Below are 23,151 nucleotides of genomic sequence, written 5' to 3'. Positions count from 1 at the left end.
TCTGTGCCATCATAGTGACCCTGCCTGGAGACGCTGTGCATCTGTGCCATCATAGTGACCCTGCCTGGAGACGCTGTGCCATCACAGTGACCCTGCCTGAGACGCTGTGCCTCTGTTCCATCATAGTGACCCTGCCTAGAGAGGCCGTGCCTCTGTGCCATCATAGTGACCCTGCCTGAGATGCTCTGACTCTGTGCCATCATAGCGACCCTGCCTGAGACGCTGTGCTTCTGTGCCATCATAGCGACCCTGCCTGAGACGCTGTGCCTCTGTGCCATCATAGTGACCCTGCCATAGACGCTGTGCCTCTGTGCCATCATAGTGACCCTGCCTGAGATGCTCTGCCTCTGTGCCATCATAGTGACCCTGCCTGGAGACGCTGTGCCTCTGTGCCATCATAGTGACCCTGCCGGAGACGCTGTGCCTCTGTGCCATCATAGTTACCCTGCCTGAGATGCTCTGCCTCTGTGCAATCATAGTGACTTTGCCTGAGACGCTGTGCCACCATAGTGACCCTGCCTGGAGACGCTGTGCCTCTGTGCCATCATAGTGACCCTGCCTGAGATGCTGTGCGTCTGTGCCATCATAGTGACCCTGCCTGAGTCGCTGTGCCTCTGTGCCATCATAGTGACCCTGCCTAGAGACGCTGTGCCTCTGTGCCATCATAGTGACCCTGCCTGAGACGCTGTGCCATCATAGTGACCTTGCCTGGAGACGCTGTGCCTCTGTGCCATCATAGTGACCCTGCCTGAGACGCTTTGCCTCTGTGCCATCATAGTGGCCCTGCCTGAGACGCTGTGCCTCTGTGCTATCATAGTGACCCTACCGTAGACGCTGTGCCTCTGTGCCATCATAGTGACCCTGCCTGAGACACTGTGCCTCTGTGCCATCATAGTGGCCCTGCCTGAGACGCTGTGCCTCTGTGCCACCATAGTGACCCTGGCTGAGACGCTGTGCCTCTGTGCCAGAATAGTGACCCTGCCTGGAGACGCTGTGCCTCTGTGCCATCACAGTGAGCCTGCCTGAGACGCTGTGCCTCTGTGCCATCATAGTGAACCTGCCCGATATGCTGTGCCTCTGTGCCGTCATAGTGACCCTGCCTGAGATGCTGTGCCTCTGTGCCATCATAGTGACCATGCCTGAGATGCTGTGCCTCTGTGCCACCATAGTGACCCTGCCTGAGATGCTGTGCCATCACACTGACCCTGCCTGGAAACGCTGTGCCTCTGTGCCGTCATAGTGACCCTGCCTGAGACGCTGTGCCATCACACTGACCCTGCCTGGAGACGCTGTGCCTCTGTGCCATCATAGTGACCCTGCCTGAGACGCTGTGCCTCTATGCCATCATAGTGACCCTGCCTGGAGACGCTGTGCCTCTGTGCCATCATAGTGTCCCTGCCTGAGACGCTGTGCCTCTGTGCCATCACAGTGACCATGCCTGAGACGCTGTGCCTCTATGCCATCACAGTGACCATGCCTGGAGACGCTGTGCCTCTGTACCGTCATAGTGACCCTGCCTGGAGACGCTGTGCCTCTGTGCCATCATAGTGACCCTGCCTGGAGACGCTGTGCCATCACAGTTACCATGCCTGGAGACGCTGTGCCTCTGTGCCATCATAGTGAACCTGCCTGAGATGCTCTGCCTCTGTGCCATCATAGTGACCCTGCCTGACACGCTGTGCCTCTGTTCCATCATAGTGACCCTGCCTGAGACGCTGTGCCTCTGTGCCATCATAGTGACCCTGCCTGACACACTGTGCCTCTGTGCCATCACAGTGACCCTGCCTGAGACGCTGTGCCTCTGTGCCATCATAGTGACCCTGCCTGACACGCTGTGCCTCTGTGCCATCATAGTGACACTGCCTGAGATGCTCTGCCTCTGTGCCATCATAGTGACCCTGCCTGACACGCTGTGCCTCTGTTCCATCATAGTGACCCTGCCTAGAGACGCTGTGCCTCTGTGCCATCATAGTGACCCTGCCTGAGACGCTGTGCCATCATAGTGACCCTGCCTGGAGACGCTGTGCCTCTGTGCCATCATAGTGACCCTGCCTGAGACGCTGTGCCTCTGTGCCATCATAGTGACCCTGCCTGACACGCTGTGCCTCTGTGCCATCATAGTGACCCTGCCTAAGACGCTGTGCCTCTGTGCCATCATAGTGACCCTGCCTGGAGACGCTGTGCCTCTGTGCCATCACAGTGACCCTGCCTGAGACGCTGTGCCTCTGTTCCATCATAGTGACCCTGCCTAGAGAGGCCGTGCTTCTGTGCCATCATAGCGACCCTGCCTGAGACGCTGTGCCTCTGTGCCATCATAGTGACCCTGCCATAGACGCTGTGCCTCTGTGCCATCATAGTGACCCTGCCTGAGATGCTCTGCCTCTGTGCCATCATAGTGACCCTGCCGGAGACGCTGTGCCTCTGTGCCATCATAGTTACCCTGCCTGAGATGCTCTGCCTCTGTGCAATCATAGTGACTTTGCCTGAGACGCTGTGCCACCATAGTGACCCTGCCTGGAGACGCTGTGCCTCTGTGCCATCATAGTGACCCTGCCTGAGATGCTGTGCGTCTGTGCCATCATAGTGACCCTGCCTGAGTCGCTGTGCCTCTGTGCCACCATAGTGACCCTGCCTAGAGACGCTGTGCCTCTGTGCCATCATAGTGACCCTGCCTGAGACGCTGTGCCATCATAGTGACCTTGCCTGGAGACGCTGTGCCTCTGTGCCATCATAGTGACCCTGCCTGAGACGCTTTGCCTCTGTGCCATCATAGTGACCCTGCCTGAGACGCTGTGCCTCTGTGCTATCATAGTGACCCTGCCTGAGACTCTGTGCCTCTGTGCCATCATAGTGACCCTGCCTGACACGCTGTGCCTCTGTGCCATCATAGTGACCCTGCCTGAGACGCTGTGCCATCATAGTGACCCTGCCTGGAGACGCTGTGCCTCTGTGCCATCATAGTGACCCTGCCTGAGACGCTGTGCCTCTGTGCCATCATAGTGACCCTGCCTGAGACGCTGTGCCTCTGTGCCATCATAGTGACCCTGCCTGAGACGCTGTGCCTCTGTGCCATCATAGTGACCCTGCCTGGAGACGCTGTGCCTCTGTGCCATCATAGTGACCCTGCCAGAGACGCTGTGCCTCTGTGCCATCATAGTGACCCTGCCTGGAGACGCTGTGCCTCTGTGCCATCATAGTGACCCTGCCTGAGATGCTCTGCCTCTGTGCCATCATAGTGACCCTGCCTGAGACGCTGTGCCATCATAGTGACCCTGCCTGGAGATGCTGTGCCTCTGTGCCATCATAGTGACCCTGCCTGAGACGCTGTGCGTCTGTGCTATCATAGTGACCCTGCCTGAGACGCTGTGCCATCCTAGTGACCCTGCCTGGAGACGCTGTGCCTCTGTGCCATCATAGTGACGCTGCCTGAGACGCTGTGCCTCTGTGCCATCATAGTGACCCTGCCTGGAGACGCTCTGCCTCTGTGGCATCATAGTGACCCTGCCTGACACGCTGTGCCTGGGTGCCATCATAGTGACCCTGCCTGAGATGCTCTGCCTCTGTGCCATCATAGTGACCCTGCCTGACACGCTGTGCCTCTGTTCCATCATAGTGACCCTGCCTAGAGACGCTGTGCCTCTGTGCCATCATAGTGACCCTGCCTGAGACGCTGTGCCATCATAGTGACCCTGCCTGGAGACGCTGTGCCTCTGTGCCATCATAGTGACCCTGCCGGAGACGCTGTGCCTCTGTGCCATCATAGTGACCCTGCCTGACACGCTGTGCCTCTGTGCCATCATAGTGACCCTGCCTGAGACGCTGTGCCTCTGTGCCATCATAGTGGCCCTGCCTGAGACGCTGTGCCTCTGTGCCATCATAGTGACCCTGCCTGAGATGCTCTGCCTCTGTGCCATCATAGTGACCCTGCCTGACACGCTGTGCCTCTGTGCCATCATAGTGACCCTGCCTAGAGACGCTGTGCCTCTGTGCCATCATAGTGACCCTGCCTGAGACGCTGTGCATCATAGTGACCCTGCCTGGAGACGCTGTGCCTCTGTGCCATCATAGTGACCCTGCCTGAGATGCTGTGCCTCTGTGCCATCATAGTGACCCTGCCTGAGACTCTGTGCCTCTGTGCCATCATAGTGACCCTTCCTGACACGCTGTGCCTCTGTGCCATCATAGTGACCCTGCCTGGAGACGCTGTGCCTCTGTGCCATCATAGTGACCCTGCCTGGAGACACTGTGCCTCTGTGCCATCATAGTGACCTTGCCTGAGACGCTGTGCCTCTGTGTCATCATAGTGACCCTGCCGGAGACGCTGTGCCTCTGTGCCATCATAGTGACCCTGCCTGGAGACGTTGTGCCTCTGTGCCATTATAGTGACCCTGCCTGGAGACGCTGTGCCATCACAGTGACCCTGCCTGAGACGCTGTGCCTCTGTGCCATCATAGTGACCCTGCCTGAGATGCTCTGCCTCTGTGCCATCATAGTGACCCTGCCTGAGACGCTGTGCCATCATAGTGACCCTGCCTGAGATGCTCTGCCTCTGTGCCATCATAGTGACCCTGCCTGACACGCTGTGCCTCTGTTCCAACATAGTGACCCTGCCTGGAGACGCTGTGCCTCTGTGCCATCATAGTGACCCTGCCTAGTGACGCTGTGCGTCTGTGCTATCATAGTGACCCTGCCTGAGACGCTTTTCCTCTGTGCCATCATAGTGACCCTGCCTGGAGACGCTCTGCCTCTGTGCCATCATAGTGACCCTGCCTGAGACGCTGTGCCTCTGTGCCATCATAGTGACCCTGCCTGAGACGCTGTGCCTCTGTGCCATCATAGTGACCCTGCCTGGAGACGTTGTGCCTCTGTGCCATCATAGTGACCCTGCCTGGAGATGCTGTGCCATCATAGTGACCCTGCCTGGAGACGCTGTGCCTCTGTGCCATCATAGTGACCCTGCCTGAGATGCTCTGCCTCTGTGCCATCATAGTGACACTGCCTGAGACGCTGTGCCATCATAGTGACCCTGCCTGAGACGCTGTGCCTCTGTGCCATCATAGTGACCCTGCCTGAGATGCTCTGCCTCTGTGCCATCATAGTGACCCTGCCTGACACGCTGTGCCTCTGTTCCATCATAGTGACCCTGCCTAGACACGCTGTGCCTCTGTGCCATCATAGTGACCCTGCCTGGAGACGCTGTGCCATCATAGTGACCCTGCCTGGAGACGCTGTGCCTCTGTGCCATCATAGTGACCCTGCCTGAGACGCTGTGCCTCTGTGTCATCATAGTGACCCTGCCTGAGACGCTGTGCCATCATAGTGACCCTGCCTGGAGACGCTGTGCCTCTGTGCCATCATAGTGACCCTGCCGGAGACGCTGTGCCTCTGTGCCATCATAGTGACCCTGCCGGAGACGCTGTGCCTCTGTGCCATCATAGTGACCCTGCCTGAGACGCTGTGCCTCTGTGCCATCATAGTGACCCTACCGGAGACGCTGTGCCTCTGTGCCATCATAGTGACCCTGCCTGAGACACTGTGCCTCTGTGCCATCATAGTGGCCCTGCCTGAGACGCTGTGCCTCTGTGCCATCATAGTGACCCTGCCTGAGATGCTCTGCCGCTGTTCCATCATAGTGACCCTGCCTAGAGACGCTGTGCCTCTGTGCCATCATAGTGACCCTGCCTGAGACGCTGTGCCATCATAGTGACCCTGCCTGGAGACGCTGTGCCTCTGTGCCATCATAGTGACCCTGCCTGAGATGCTGTGCCTCTGTGCCATCATAGAGACCCTGCCTGACACGCTGTGCCTCTGTGCCATCATAGTGACCCTGCCTGACACGCTGTGCCTCTGTGCCATCATAGTGACCCTGCCTGAGACGCTGTGCCTCTGGGCCATCATAGTGACCCTGCCTGAGACGCTGTGCCTCTGTACCATCATAGTGACCCTGCCTGAGACGCTGTGCCTCTGTGCCATCATAGTGACCCTGCCTGAGACGCTGTGCCTCTGTGCCATCATAGTGACCCTGCCGGAGACGCTGTGCCTCTGTGCCATCATAGTGACCCTGCCTGGAGACGCTGTGCCTCTGTGCCATCATAGTGACCCTGCCGGAGACGCTGTGCCTCTGTGCCATCATAGTGAACCTACCGGAGACGCTGTGCCTCTGTGCCATCATAGTGACCCTGCCTGAGACACTGTGCCTCTGTGCCATCATAGTGGCCCTGCCTGAGACGCTGTGCCTCTGTGCCACCATAGTGACCCTGGCTGAGACGCTGTGCCTCTGTGCCATGATAGTGATCCTGCCTGGAGACGCTGTGCCTCTGTGCCATCATAGTGAGCCTGCCTGAGACGCTGTGCCTCTGTGCCATCATAGTGAACCTGCCTGAGACGCTGTGCCTCTGTGCCGTCATAGTGACCCTGCCTGAGACGCTGTGCCTCTGTGCCATCATAGTGACCCTGCCTGAGACGCTGTGCCTCTGTGACATCATAGTGACCCTGCCTGAGATGCTGTGCCTCTGTGCCATCATAGTGACCCTGCCTGAGACGCTGTGCCATCATAGTGACCCTGCCTGAGACTCTGTGCCTCTGTGCCGTCATAGTGACCCTGCCTGAGACGCTGTGCCATCCCACTGACCCTGCCTGGAAACGCTGTGCCTCTGTGCCATCATAGTGACCCTGCCTGAGACGCTGTGCCTCTGTGCCATCATAGTGACCCTGCCTGGAGACGCTGTGCCTCTGTGCCATCATAGTGACCCTGCCTGGAGACGTTGTGCCTCTGTGCCATCATAGTGACCCTGCCTGGAGACGCTGTGCCATCACAGTGACCCTGCCTGGAGACGCTGTGCCTCTGTGCCATCATAGTGACCCTGCCTGACACGCTGTGCCTGTGTGCCATCATAGTGAGCCTGCCTGAGACAATGTGCCTCTGTGCCACCATAGTGACCCTGGCTGAGACGCTGTGCCTCTGTGCCATCATAGTGACCCTGCCTGGAGACGCTGTGCCTCTGTGCCATCATAGTGACCCTGCCTGAGACGCTGTGCCTCTGTGCCATCATAGTGACCCTACCGGAGACGCTGTGCCTCTGTGCCATCATAGTGACCCTGCCTGAGACACTGTGCCTCTGTGCCATCATAGTGGCCCTGCCTGAGACGCTGTGCCTCTGTGCCATCATAGTGGCCCTGCCTGAGACGCTGTGCCTCTGTGCCATCATAGTGGCCCTGCCTGAGACGCTGTGCCTCTGTGCCATCATAGTGGCCCTGCCTGAGACGCTGTGCCTCTGTGCCATCATAGTGACCCAGCCTGGAGACGCTGTGCGTCTGTGCCATCATAGTGACCCTGCCTGAGACGCTGTGCCTCTATGCCATCATAGTGACCCTGCCGTAGACGCTGTGCCTCTGTGCCATCATAGTGACCCTGCCTGAGACGCTGTGCCTCTATGCCATCATAGTGACCCTGCCTGGAGACGCTGTGCCTCTTTGCCATCATAGTGACCCTGCCTGAGACGCTGTGCCTCTGGGCCATCATAGTGACTCTGCCTGGAGCAGCTGTGCCTCTGTGCCATCATAGTGACCCTGCCTGAGACGCTGTGCCTCTGTGCCATCATAGCGACCCTGCCTGACACGCTGTGCCTCTGTGCCATCATAGTGACCCTGCCGGAGACGCTGTGCCTCTGTGCCATCATAGTGACCCTGCCTGGAGACGCTGTGCCTCTGTGCCATCATAGTGACCCTGCCTGGAGACGCTGTGCCTCTGTGCCATCATAGTGACCCTGCCGGAGACGCTGTGCCTCTGTGCCATCATAGTGACCCTGCCTGAGACGCTGTGCCTCTGTGCCATCATAGTGACTCTGCCTAGAGACGCTGTGCCTCTGTGCCATCATAGTGACCCTGCCTGAGACGCTGTGCCATCATAGTGACCCTGCCGGAGACGCTGTGCCTCTGTGCCATCATAGTGACCCTGCCTGGAGACGCTGTGCCTCTGTGCCATCATAGAGACCCTGCCTGGAGACGCTGTGCCTCTGTGCCATCATAGTGACCCTGCCGGGGACGCTGTGCCTCTGTGCCATCATAGTGACCCTGCCTGAGACGCTGTGCCTCTGTGCCATCATAGTGACTCTGCCTAGAGACGCTGTGCCTCTGTGCCATCATAGTGACCCTGCCTGAGACGCTGTGCCATCATAGTGACCCTGCCTGGAGACGCTGTGCCTCTGTGCCATCATAGTGACCCTGCCTGAGACGCTGTGCCTCTGTGCCATCATAGTGACCCTGCCTGGAGACGCTGTGCCTCTGTGCCATCATAGTGACTCTGCCTGGAGACGCTGTGCCATCACAGTGACCCTGCCTGGAGACGCTGTGCCTCTGTGCCATCTTAGTGACCCTGCCTGGAGACGCTGTGCCTCTGTGCCATCATAGTGACCCTACCGGAGACGCTGTGCCTCTGTGCCATCACAGTGACCCTGCCTGGAGACGCTGTGCCTCTGTGCCATCTTAGTGACCCTGGCTGGAGACGCTGTGCCTCTGTGCCATCATAGTGACCCTGCCGGAGACGCTGTGCCTCTGTGCCATCATAGTGACCCTGCCTGGAGACGCTGTGCCTCTGTGCCATCATAGTGACCCTGCCTGGAGACGCTGTGCCTCTGTGCCATCATAGTGACCCTGCCGGAGACGCTATGCCTCTGTGCCATCATAGTGACCCTGCCTGAGACGCTGTGCCTCTGTGCCATAATAGTGACTCTGCCTAGAGACGCTGTGCCTCTGTGCCATCATAGTGACCCTGCCTGAGACGCTGTGCCATCATAGTGACCCTGCCTGGAGACGCTGTGCCTCTGTGCCATCATAGTGACCCTGCCTGAGACGCTGTGCCTCTGTGCCATCATAGTGACCCTGCCTGGAGACGCTGTGCCTCTGTGCCATCATAGTGACTCTGCCTGGAGACGCTGTGCCATCACAGTGACCCTGCCTGGAGACGCTGTGCCTCTGTGCCATCTTAGTGACCCTGCCTGAGATGCTCTGCCTCTGTGCCATCATAGTGACCCTGCCTGAGACGCTGTGCCTCTGTGCTATCATAGTTACCCTGCCTGACACGCTGTGCCTCTGTGCCATCATAGTGACCCTGCCTGAGACGCTGTGCCTCTGTGCTATCATAGTGACCCTGCCTGGAGACGCTGTGCCTCTGTGCCATCATAGTGACCCTGCCTGACACGTTGTGCCTCTGTGCCATCATAGTGACCCTGCCTGGAGACGCTGTGCCTCTGTGCCATCATAGTGACCCTGCCTGTGACGCTGTTCCTCTCTGCTATCATAGTGACCCTGCCTTACACGTTGTGCCTCTGTGCCATCATAGTGACCCTGCCTGGAGACGCTGTGCCTCTGTGCCATCATAGTGACCCTGCCTGAGACGCTGTGCCTCTGTGCCATCATAGTGACCCTGCCTGGAGACGCTGTGCCTCTGTGCCATCATAGTGACCCTGCCTGGAGATGTTGTGCCTCTGTGCCATCATAGTGACCCTGCCTGGATACGCTGTGCCATCACAGTGACCCTGCCTGAGATGCTCTGCCTCTGTGCCATCATAGTGACCCTGCCTGAGACGCTGTGCCACCATAGTGACCCTGCCTGGAGACGCTGTGCCTCTGTGCCATCATAGTGACCCTGCCTGACACGCTGTGCCTCTGTGCCATCATAGTGACCCTGCCTGAGACGCTGTGCCTCTGTGCCACCATAGTGACCCTGGCTGAGACGCTGTGCCTCTGTGCCATCATAGTGACCCTGCCTAGAGACGCTGTGCCTCTGTGCCATCATAGTGACCCTGCCTGAGACGCTGTGCCTCTGTGCCATCATAGTGACCCTGCCTGGAGACGCTGTGCCTCTGTGCCATCATAGTGACCCTGCCTGAGACGCTGTGCCTCCGTGCCATCATAGTGACCCTGCCTGAGACGCTGTGCCTCTGTGCCATCATAGTGACCCTGCCTGGAGACGCTGTGCCTCTGTGCCATCATAGTGACCCTGCCTGATACGCTGTGCCTCTGTGCCATCATAGTGACCCTGCCTGGAGATGTTGTGCCTCTGTGCCATCATAGTGACCCTGCCTGGATACGCTGTGCCATCACAGTGACCCTGCCTGAGATGCTCTGCCTCTGTGCCATCATAGTGACCCTGCCTGAGACGCTGTGCCACCATAGTGACCCTGCCTGGAGACGCTGTGCCTCTGTGCCATCATAGTGACCCTGCCTGAGACGCTGTGCCTCTGTGCCATCATAGTGACCCTGCCTGAGACGCTGTGCCTCTGTGCCACCATAGTGACCCTGGCTGAGACGCTGTGCCTCTGTGCCATCATAGTGACCCTGCCTGGAGACGCTGTGCCTCTGTGCCATCATAGTGACCCTGCCTGGAGACGCTGTGCCTCTGTGCCACCATAGTGACCCTGCCTGAGACGCTGTGCCTCTGTGCCATCATAGTGACCCTGCCTGGAGACGCTGTGCCTCTGTGCCATCATAGTGACCCTGCCTGAGACGCTGTGCCTCTGTGCCATCATAGTGAACCTGCCTAAGACGCTGTGCCTCTGTGCCGTCATAGTGACCCTGCCTGAGACGCTGTGCCGCTGTGCCATCATAGTGACCCTGCCTGGAGACGCTGTGCCTCTGTGCCATCATAGTGACCCTGCCTGATACGCTGTGCCTCTGTGCCATCATAGTGACCCTGCCTGAGACGCTGTGCCATCATAGTGACCCTGCCTGAGACGCTGTGCCTCTGTGCCGTCATAGTGACCCTGCCTGAGACGCTGTGCCATCACACTGACCCTGCCTGGAGACGCTGTGCCTCTGTGCCATCATAGTGACCCTGCCTGAGACGCTGTGCCTCTGTGCCATCATACTGGCCCTGCCTGAGACGCTGTGCCTCTGTGCCATCATAGTGACCCTGCCGGAGACGCTGTGCATCTGTGCCATCATAGTGACCCTGCCGGAGACGCTGTGCCTCTGTGCCATCATAGTGACCCTGCCTGAGACGCTGTGCCTCTATGCCATCATAGTGACCCTGCCTGGAGACGCTGTGCCTCTGTGCCATCATAGTGACCCTGCCTGGAGACGCTGTGCCTCTGGGCCATCATAGTGACCCTGCCTGAGACGCTGTGCCTCTGTGTCATCATAGAGACCCTGCCTGACACGCTGTGCCTCTGTGCCACCATAGTGACCCTGGCTGAGACGCTGTGCCTCTGTGCCATCATAGTGACCCTGCCTGACACGCTGTGCCTCTGTGCCATCATAGTGACCCTACCGGAGACGCTGTGCCTCTGTGCCATCATAGTGACCCTGCCTGATACGCTGTGCCTCTGTGCTACCATAGTGACCCTGGCTGAGACGCTGTGCGTCTGTGCCATCATAGTGACCCTGCCTGGAGACGCTGTGCCTCTGTGCCATCATAGTGACCCTGCCGGAGACGCTGTGCCTCTGTGCCATCATAGTGACCCTGCCTGAGATGCTGTGCCTCTGTGCCATCATAGTGACCCTGCCTGAGACGCTGTGCCATCATAGTGACCCTGCCTGAGACGCTGTGCCTCTATGCCATCATAGTGACCCTGCCTGACACGCTGTGCCTCTGTGCCATCATAGTGACCCTGCCTGAGACGCTGTGCCTCTGTGCCATCATAGTGACCCTGCCTGACACGTTGTGCCTCTGTGCCATCATAGTGACCCTGCCTGGAGACGCTGTGCCTCTGTGCCATCATAGTGACCCTGCCTGAGACGCTGTGCCTCTCTGCCATCATAGTTACCCTGCCTTACACGCTGTGCCTCTGTGCCATCAAAGTGACCCTGCCTGGAGACGCTGTGCCTCTGTGCCATCATAGTGACCCTGCCTGAGACGCTGTGCCTCTGTGCTATCATAGTGACCCTGCCTGGAGACGCTGTGCCTCTGTGCCATCATAGTGACCCTGCCTGATACGTTGTGCCTCTGTGCCATCATAGTGACCCTGCCTGGAGACGCTGTGCCTCTGTGCCATCATAGTGACCCTGCCTGAGACGCTGTGCCTCTCTGCCATCATAGTTACCCTGCCTTACACGCTGTGCCTCTGTGCCATCATAGTGACCCTGCCTGGAGACGCTGTGCCTCTGTGCCATCATAGTGACCCTGCCTGAGACGCTGTGCCTCTGTGCCATCATAGTGACCCTGCCTGGAGACGCTGTGCCTCTGTGCCATCATAGTGACCCTGCCTGGAGATGTTGTGCCTCTGTGCCATCATAGTGACCCTGCCTGGATACGCTGTGCCATCACAGTGACCCTGCTTGAGATGCTCTGCCTCTGTGCCATCATAGTGACCCTGCCTGAGACGCTGTGCCTCCATAGTGACCCTGCCTGGAGACGCTGTGCCTCTGTGCCATCATAGTGACCCTGCCTGAGACGCTGTGCCTCCATAGTGACCCTGCCTGGAGACGCTGTGCCTCTGTGCCATCATAGTGACCCTGCCTGAGACGCTGTGCCTCTGTGCCATCATAGTGACCCTGCCTGAGACGCTGTGCCTCTGTGCCACCATAGTGACCCTGGCTGAGACGCTGTGCCTCTGTGCCATCATAGTGACCCTGCCTAGAGACCCTGTGCCTCTGTGCCATCATAGTGATCCTGCCTGAGACGCTGTGCCTCTGTGCCATCATAGTGACCCTGCCTGGAGACGCTGTGCCTCTCTGCCATCATAGTGACCCTGCCTGAGACGCTGTGCCTCTGTGCCGTCATAGTGACCCTGCCTGAGACGCTGTGCCGCTGTGCCATGATAGTGACCCTGCCTGGAGACGCTGTGCCTCTGTGCCATCATAGTGACCCTGCCTGAGATGCTGTGCCTCTGTGCCATCATAGTGACCCTGCCTGAGACGCTGTGCCATCATAGTGACCCTGCCTGAGACGCTGTGCCTCTGTGCCGTCATAGTGACCCTGCCTGAGACGCTGTGCCATCACACTGACCCTGCCTGGAGACGCTGTGCGTCTGTGCCATCATAGTGACCCTGCCTGAGACGCTGTGCCTCTGTGCCATCATACTGACCCTGCCGGAGACGCTGTGCCTCTGTGCCATCAAGATGACCCTGCCGGAGACGCTGTGCCTCTATGCCATCATAGTGACCGTGCCGGAGACGCTGTGCCTCTGTGCCATCATAGTGACCCTGCCTGAGACGCTGTGCCTCTATGCCATCATAGTGACCCTGCCTGGAGACGCTGTGCCTCTGTGCCATCATAGTGACCCTGCCTGGAGACGCTGTGCCTCTGGGCCATCATAGTGACCCTGCCTGAGACGCTGTGCCTCTGTGTCATCATAGAGACCCTGCCTGACACGCTGTGCCTCTGTGCCACCATAGTGACCCTGGCTGAGACGCTGTGCCTCTGTGCCATCATAGTGACCCTGCCTGACACGCTGTGCCTCTGTGACATCATAGTGACCCTACCGGAGACGCTGTGCCTCTGTGCCATCATAGTGACCCTGCCTGATACGCTGTGCCTCTGTGCCACCATAGTGACCCTGGCTGAGACGCTGTGCCTCTGTGCCATCATAGTGACCCTGCCTGGAGACGCTGTGCCTCTGTGCCATCATAGTGACCCTGCCGGAGACGCCTTGCCTCTGTGCCATCATAGTGACCCTGCCTGAGATGCTGTGCCTCTGTGCCATCATAGTGACCCTGCCTGAGACGCTGTGCCTCTATGCCATCATAGTGACCCTGCCTGACACGCTGTGCCTCTGTGCCATCATAGTGACCCTGCCTGAGACGCTGTGCCTCTATGCAATCATAGTGACCCCGCCTTGAGACGCTGTACCTCTGTGCCATCATAGTTACCCTGCCTGAGACGCTGTGCCTCTGTGCCATCATAGTGACCCTGCTTGAGACGCTGTGCCTCTGTGCCATCATAGTGACCCTGCCTGGAGACGCTGTGCCTCTGTGCCATCATAGTGACCCTGCCTGAGATGCTGTGCCTCTGTGCCATCATAGTGACCCTGCCTGAGACGCTGTGCCACCATAGTGACTCTGCCTGGAGACGCTGTGCCTCTGTGCCATCATAGTGACCCTGCCTGAGACGCTGTGCCTCTGTGCTATCATAGTGACCCTGCCTGACACGTTGTGCCTCTGTGCCATCATAGTGACCCTGCCTGGAGATGCTGTGCCTCTGTGCCATCATAGTGACCCTGCCTGAGACGCTGTGCCTCTCTGCCATCATAGTTACCCTGCCTTACACGCTGTGCCTCTGTGCCATCATAGTGACCCTGCCTGGAGACGCTGTGCCTCTGTGCCATCATAGTGACCCTGCCTGAGACGCTGCGCCTCTGTGCCATCATAGTGACCCTGCCTGGAGACGCTGTGCCTCTGTGCCATCATAGTGACCCTGCCTGAGACGCTGTGCCTCTGTGCCATCATAGTGACCCTGCCTGAGATGCTCTGACTCTGTGCCATCATAGTGACCCTGCCTGGAGACGTTGTGCCTCTGTGCCATCATAGTGACCCTGCCTGAGACGCTGTGCCTCTCTGCCATCATAGTGACCCTGCCTGATATGCTGTGCCTCTGTGCCATCATAGTTACACTGCCTAGAGACGCTGTGCCTCTGTGCCATCATAGTGACCCTGCCGGAGACGCTGTGCTATCATAGTGACCCTGCCTGGAGCCGCTGTGCCTCTGTGCCATCATAGTGACCCTGCCTGAGACGCTGTGCCTCTGTGCCATCATAGTGACCCTGCCTGACACGCTGTGCCTCTGTGCCATCATAGTGACCCTGCCAGAGACGCTGTGCCTCTGTGCCATCACAGTGACCCTGCCTGAGACGCTGTGCCTCTGTGCCATCATAGTGTCCCTGCCTGGAGACGCTGTGCCTCTGTGCCATCATAGTGACCCTGCCTGGAGACGCTGTGCCTCTGTGCCATCATAGTGAGCCTGCCTGAGACGCTGTGCCTCTGTGCCATCATAGTGACCATGCCTGAGATGCTGTGCCTCTGTGCCATCATAGTGACCCTGCCTGACACGCTGTGCCTCTGTTCCATCCTAGTTACCCTGCCTAGAGACGCTGTGCCTCTGTGCCATCATAGTGACCCTGCCTGAGACGCTGTGCCACCATAGTGACTCTGCCTGGAGACGCTGTGCCTCTGTGCCATCATAGTGACCCTGCCTGAGACGCTGTGCATCTGTGCCATCATAGTGACCCTGCCTGAGACGCTGTGCCTCTATGCCATCATAGTGACCCTGCCTGACACGCTGTGCCTCTGTGCCATCATAGTGACCCTGCCTGAGACGCTGTGCCTCTATGCAATCATAGTGACCCCGCCTGGAGACGCTGTACCTCTGTGCCATCATAGTTACCCTGCCTGAGACGCTGTGCCTCTGTGCCATCATAGTGACCCTGCTTGAGACGCTGTGCCTCTGTGCCATCATAGTGACCCTGCCTGGAGATGTTGTGCCTCTGTGCCATCATAGTGACCCTGCCTGGATACGCTGTGCCATCACAGTGACCCTGCCTGAGATGCTCTGCCTCTGTGCCATCATAGTGACCCTGCCTGAGACGCTGTGCCACCATAGTGACCCTGCCTGGAGACGCTGTGCCTCTGTGCCATCATAGTGACCCTGCCTGAGACGCTGTGCCTCTGTGCCATCATAGTGACCCTGCCTGAGACGCTGTGCCTCTGTGCCACCATAGTGACCCTGGCTGAGACGCTGTGCCTCTGTGCCATCATAGTGACCCTGCCTAGAGACGCTGTGCCTCTGTGCCATCATAGTGACCCTGCCTGAGACGCTGTGCCTCTGTGCCATCATAGTGACCCTGCCTGGAGACGCTGTGCCTCTGTGCCACCATAGTGACCCTGCCTGAGACGCTGTGCCTCTGTGCCATCATAGTGAACCTGCCTAAGACGCTGTGCCTCTGTGCCGTCATAGTGACCCTGCCTGAGACGCTGTGCCGCTGTGCCATCATAGTGACCCTGCCTGGAGACGCTGTGCCTCTGTGCCATCATAGTGACCCTGCCTGATACGCTGTGCCTCTGTGCCATCATAGTGACCCTGCCTGAGACGCTGTGCCATCATAGTGACCCTGCCTGAGACGCTGTGCCTCTGTGCCGTCATAGTGACCCTGCCTGAGACGCTGTGCCATCACACTGACCCTGCCTGGAGACGCTGTGCCTCTGTGCCATCATAGTGACCCTGCCTGAGACGCTGTGCCTCTGTGCCATCATACTGGCCCTGCCTGAGACGCTGTGCCTCTGTGCCATCATAGTGACCCTGCCGGAGACGCTGTGCATCTGTGCCATCATAGTGACCCTGCCGGAGACGCTGTGCCTCTGTGCCATCATAGTGACCCTGCCTGAGACGCTGTGCCTCTATGCCATCATAGTGACCCTGCCTGGAGACGCTGTGCCTCTGTGCCATCATAGTGACCCTGCCTGGAGACGCTGTGCCTCTGGGCCATCATAGTGACCCTGCCTGAGACGCTGTGCCTCTGTGTCATCATAGAGACCCTGCCTGACACGCTGTGCCTCTGTGCCACCATAGTGACCCTGGCTGAGACGCTGTGCCTCTGTGCCATCATAGTGACCCTGCCTGACACGCTGTGCCTCTGTGCCATCATAGTGACCCTACCGGAGACGCTGTGCCTCTGTGCCATCATAGTGACCCTGCCTGATACGCTGTGCCTCTGTGCTACCATAGTGACCCTGGCTGAGACGCTGTGCGTCTGTGCCATCATAGTGACCCTGCCTGGAGACGCTGTGCCTCTGTGCCATCATAGTGACCCTGCCGGAGACGCTGTGCCTCTGTGCCATCATAGTGACCCTGCCTGAGATGCTGTGCCTCTGTGCCATCATAGTGACCCTGCCTGAGACGCTGTGCCATCATAGTGACCCTGCCTGAGACGCTGTGCCTCTATGCCATCATAGTGACCCTGCCTGACACGCTGTGCCTCTCTGCCATCATAGTGACCCTGCCTGAGACGCTGTGCCTCTATGCCATCATAGTGACCCCGCCTGGAGACGCTGTACCTCTGTGCCATCATAGTTACCCTGCCTGAGACGCTGTGCCTCTGGGCCATCATAGTGACCCTGCCTGAGACGCTGTGCCTCTGTACCATCATAGTGACCCTGCCTGAGACGCTGTGCCTCTGTGCCATCATAGTGACCCTGCTGGAGACGCTGTGCCTCTGTGCCATCATAGTGACCCTGCCTGGAGACGCTGTGCCTCTGTGCCATCATAGTGACCCTGCCTGAGACGCTGTGCCTCTGTGCCATCATAGTGACCCTGCCTGAGACGCTGTGCCTCTGTGCCATCATAGTGACCCTGCCGGAGACGCTGTGCCTCTGTGCCATCATAGTGACCCTGCCTGAGATGCTGTGCCTCTGTGCCATCATAGTGACCCTGCCTGAGACGCTGTGCCACCATAGTGACTCTGCCTGGAGACGCTGTGCCTCTGTGCCATCATAGTGACCCTGCCTGAGACGCTGTGCCTCTGTGCCATCATAGTGACCCTGCCTGACACGTTGTGCCTCTGTGCCATCATAGTGACCCTGCCTGGAGACGCTGTGCCTCTGTGCCATCATAGTGACCCTGCCTGAGACGCTGTGCCTCTCTGCCATCATAGTTACCCTGCCTTACACGCTGTGCCTCTGTGCCATCAAAGTGACCCTGCCTGGAGACGCTGTGCCTCTGTGCCATCATAGTGACCCTGCCTGAGACGCTGTGCCTCTGTGCTATCATAGTGACCCTGCCTGGAGACGCTGTGCCTCTGTGCCATCATAGTGACCCTGCCTGACACGTTGTGCCTCTGTGCCATCATAGTGACCCTGCCTGGAGACGCTGTGCCTCTGTGCCATCATAGTGACCCTGCCTGAGACGCTGTGCCTCTCTGCCATCATAGTGACCCTGCCTTACACGCTGTGCCTCTGTGCCATCATAGTGACCCTGCCTGGAGACGCTGTGCCTCTGTGCCATCATAGTGACCCTGCCTGAGACGCTGTGCCTCTGTGCCATCATAGTGACCCTGCCTGGAGACGCTGTGCCTCTGTGCCATCATAGTGACCCTGCCTGGAGACGCTGTGCCTCTGTGCCATCATAGTGACCCTGCCTGAGACGCTGTGCCTCTGTGCCATCATAGTGACCCTGCCTGGAGACGCTGTGCCTCTGTGCCATCATAGTGACCCTGCCTGGAGATGTTGTGCCTCTGTGCCATCATAGTGACCCTGCCTGGATACGCTGTGCCATCACAGTGACCCTGCTTGAGATGCTCTGCCTCTGTGCCATCATAGTGACCCTGCCTGAGACGCTGTGCCACCATAGTGACCCTGCCTGGAGACGCTGTGCCTCTGTGCCATCATAGTGACCCTGCCTGAGACGCTGTGCCTCTGTGCCATCATAGTGACCCTGCCTGAGACGCTGTGCCTCTGTGCCACCATAGTGACCCTGGCTGAGACGCTGTGCCTCTGTGCCATCATAGTGACCCTGCCTAGAGACCCTGTGCCTCTGTGCCATCATAGTGATCCTGCCTGAGACGCTGTGCCTCTGTGCCATCATAGTGACCCTGCCTGGAGACGCTGTGCCTCTCTGCCATCATAGTGACCCTGCCTGAGACGCTGTGCCTCTGTGCCATCATAGTGAACCTGCCTGAGACGCTGTGCCTCTGTGCCGTCATAGTGACCCTGCCTGAGACGCTGTGCCGCTGTGCCATGATAGTGACCCTGCCTGGAGACGCTGTGCCTCTGTGCCATCATAGTGACCCTGCCTGAGATGCTGTGCCTCTGTGCCATCATAGTGACCCTGCCTGAGACGCTGTGCCATCATAGTGACCCTGCCTGAGACGCTGTGCCTCTGTGCCGTCATAGTGACCCTGCCTGAGACGCTGTGCCATCACACTGACCCTGCCTGGAGACGCTGTGCGTCTGTGCCATCATAGTGACCCTGCCTGAGACGCTGTGCCTCTGTGCCATCATACTGACCCTGCCGGAGACGCTGTGCCTCTGTGCCATCAAGATGACCCTGCCGGAGACGCTGTGCCTCTATGCCATCATAGTGACCGTGCCGGAGACGCTGTGCCTCTGTGCCATCATAGTGACCCTGCCTGAGACGCTGTGCCTCTATGCCATCATAGTGACCCTGCCTGGAGACGCTGTGCCTCTGTGCCATCATAGTGACCCTGCCTGGAGACGCTGTGCCTCTGGGCCATCATAGTGACCCTGCCTGAGACGCTGTGCCTCTGTGTCATCATAGAGACACTGCCTGACACGCTGTGCCTCTGTGCCACCATAGTGACCCTGGCTGAGACGCTGTGCCTCTGTGCCATCATAGTGACCCTGCCTGACACGCTGTGCCTCTGTGACATCATAGTGACCCTACCGGAGACGCTGTGCCTCTGTGCCATCATAGTGACCCTGCCTGATACGCTGTGCCTCTGTGCCACCATAGTGACCCTGGCTGAGACGCTGTGCCTCTGTGCCATCATAGTGACCCTGCCTGGAGACGCTGTGCCTCTGTGCCATCATAGTGACCCTGCCGGAGACGCCTTGCCTCTGTGCCATCATAGTGACCCTGCCTGAGATGCTGTGCCTCTGTGCCATCATAGTGACCCTGCCTGAGACGCTGTGCCATCATAGTGACCCTGCCTGAGACGCTGTGCCTCTATGCCATCATAGTGACCCTGCCTGACACGCTGTGCCTCTGTGCCATCATAGTGACCCTGCCTGAGACGCTGTGCCTCTATGCAATCATAGTGACCCCGCCTGGAGACGCTGTTCCTCTGTGCCATCATAGTTACCCTGCCTGAGACGCTGTGCCTCTGTGCCATCATAGTGACCCTGCTTGAGACGCTGTGCCTCTGTGCCATCATAGTGACCCTGCCTGGAGACGCTGTGCCTCTGTGCCATCATAGTGACCCTGCCGGAGACGCTGTGCCTCTGTGCCATCATAGTGACCCTGCCTGAGATGCTGTGCCTCTGTGCCATCATAGTGACCCTGCCTGAGACGCTGTGCCACCATAGTGACTCTGCCTGGAGACGCTGTGCCTCTGTGCCATCATAGTGACCCTGCCTGAGACGCTGTGCCTCTGTGCTATCATAGTGACCCTGCCTGACACGTTGTGCCTCTGTGCCATCATAGTGACCCTGCCTGGAGATGCTGTGCCTCTGTGCCATCATAGTGACCCTGCCTGAGACGCTGTGCCTCTCTGCCATCATAGTTACCCTGCCTTACACGCTGTGCCTCTGTGCCATCATAGTGACCCTGCCTGGAGACGCTGTGCCTCTGTGCCATCATAGTGACCCTGCCTGAGACGCTGCGCCTCTGTGCCATCATAGTGACCCTGCCTGGAGACGCTGTGCCTCTGTGCCATCATAGTGACCCTGCCTGAGACGCTGTGCCTCTGTGCCATCATAGTGACCCTGCCTGAGATGCTCTGACTCTGTGCCATCATAGTGACCCTGCCTGGAGACGTTGTGCCTCTGTGCCATCATAGTGACCCTGCCTGAGACGCTGTGCCTCTCTGCCATCATAGTGACCCTGCCTGATATGCTGTGCCTCTGTGCCATCATAGTTACACTGCCTAGAGACGCTGTGCCTCTGTGCCATCATAGTGACCCTGCCGGAGACGCTGTGCTATCATAGTGACCCTGTCTGGAGCCGCTGTGCCTCTGTGCCATCATAGTGACCCTGCCTGAGACGCTGTGCCTCTGTGCCATCATAGTGACCCTGCCTGACACGCTGTGCCTCTGTGCCATCATAGTGACCCTGCCAGAGACGCTGTGCCTCTGTGCCATCACAGTGACCCTGCCTGAGACGCTGTGCCTCTGTGCCATCATAGTGTCCCTGCCTGGAGACGCTGTGCCTCTGTGCCATCATAGTGACCCTGCCTGGAGACGCTGTGCCTCTGTGCCATCATAGTGAGCCTGCCTGAGACGCTGTGCCTCTGTGCCATCATAGTGACCATGCCTGAGATGCTGTGCCTCTGTGCCATCATAGTGACCCTGCCTGACACGCTGTGCCTCTGTTCCATCCTAGTTACCCTGCCTAGAGACGCTGTGCCTCTGTGCCATCATAGTGACCCTGCCTGAGACGCTGTGCCACCATAGTGACTCTGCCTGGAGACGCTGTGCCTCTGTGCCATCATAGTGACCCTGCCTGAGACGCTGTGCCATCATAGTGACCCTGCCTGAGACGCTGTGCCTCTATGCCATCATAGTGACCCTGCCTGACACGCTGTGCCTCTGTGCCATCATAGTGACCCTGCCTGAGACGCTGTGCCTCTATGCAATCATAGTGACCCCGCCTGGAGACGCTGTACCTCTGTGCCATCATAGTTACCCTGCCTGAGACGCTGTGCCTCTGTGCCATCATAGTGACCCTGCTTGAGACGCTGTGCCTCTGTGCCATCATAGTGACCCTGCCTGGAGACGCTGTGCCTCTGTGCCATCATAGTGACCCTGCCGGAGACGCTGTGCCTCTGTGCCATCATAGTGACCCTGCCTGAGATGCTGTGCCTCTGTGCCATCATAGTGACCCTGCCTGAGACGCTGTGCCACCATAGTGACTCTGCCTGGAGACGCTGTGCCTCTGTGCCATCATAGTGACCCTGCCTGAGACGCTGTGCCTCTGTGCTATCATAGTGACCCTGCCTGACACGTTGTGCCTCTGTGCCATCATAGTGACCCTGCCTGGAGATGCTGTGCCTCTGTGCCATCATAGTGACCCTGCCTGAGACGCTGTGCCTCTCTGCCATCATAGTTACCCTGCCTTACACGCTGTGCCTCTGTGCCATCATAGTGACCCTGCCTGGAGACGCTGTGCCTCTGTGCCATCATAGTGACCCTGCCTGAGACGCTGCGCCTCTGTGCCATCATAGTGACCCTGCCTGGAGACGCTGTGCCTCTGTGCCATCATAGTGACCCTGCCTGAGACGCTGTGCCTCTGTGCCATCATAGTGACCCTGCCTGAGATGCTCTGACTCTGTGCCATCATAGTGACCCTGCCTGGAGACGTTGTGCCTCTGTGCCATCATAGTGACCCTGCCTGGAGACGCTGTGCCATCACAGTGACCCTTCCTGGAGACGCTGTGCCTCTGTGCCATCATAGTGACCCTGCCTGAGACGCTGTGCCTCTCTGCCATCATAGTGACCCTGCCTGATATGCTGTGCCTCTGTGCCATCATAGTTACACTGCCTAGAGACGCTGTGCCTCTGTGCCATCATAGTGACCCTGCCGGAGACGCTGTGCTATCATAGTGACCCTGCCTGGAGCCGCTGTGCCTCTGTGCCATCATAGTGACCCTGCCTGAGACGCTGTGCCTCTGTGCCATCATAGTGACCCTGCCTGACACGCTGTGCCTCTGTGCCATCATAGTGACCCTGCCAGAGACGCTGTGCCTCTGTGCCATCACAGTGACCCTGCCTGAGACGCTGTGCCTCTGTGCCATCATAGTGTCCCTGCCTGGAGACGCTGTGCCTCTGTGCCATCATAGTGACCCTGCCTGAGACGCTGTGCCTCTCTGCCATCATAGTGACCCTGCCTGATATGCTGTGCCTCTGTGCCATCATAGTTACACTGCCTAGAGACGCTGTGCCTCTGTGCCATCATAGTGACCCTGCCGGAGACGCTGTGCTATCATAGTGACCCTGTCTGGAGCCGCTGTGCCTCTGTGCCATCATAGTGACCCTGCCTGAGACGCTGTGCCTCTGTGCCATCATAGTGACCCTGCCTGACACGCTGTGCCTCTGTGCCATCATAGTGACCCTGCCAGAGACGCTGTGCCTCTGTGCCATCACAGTGACCCTGCCTGAGACGCTGTGCCTCTGTGCCATCATAGTGTCCCTGCCTGGAGACGCTGTGCCTCTGTGCCATCATAGTGACCCTGCCTGGAGACGCTGTGCCTCTGTGCCATCATAGTGAGCCTGCCTGAGACGCTGTGCCTCTGTGCCATCATAGTGACCATGCCTGAGATGCTGTGCCTCTGTGCCATCATAGTGACCCTGCCTGACACGCTGTGCCTCTGTTCCATCCTAGTTACCCTGCCTAGAGACGCTGTGCCTCTGTGCCATCATAGTGACCCTGCCTGAGACGCTGTGCCACCATAGTGACTCTGCCTGGAGACGCTGTGCCTCTGTGCCATCATAGTGACCCTGCCTGAGACGCTGTGCCATCATAGTGACCCTGCCTGAGACGCTGTGCCT

This window comes from Streptopelia decaocto (assembly GCF_964273445.1).
Source record: "Streptopelia decaocto genome assembly, contig: HAP1_SCAFFOLD_112, whole genome shotgun sequence".
NCBI lineage: Eukaryota > Metazoa > Chordata > Aves > Columbiformes > Columbidae > Streptopelia > Streptopelia decaocto.
This window is presented reverse-complemented; position numbering follows the sequence as displayed.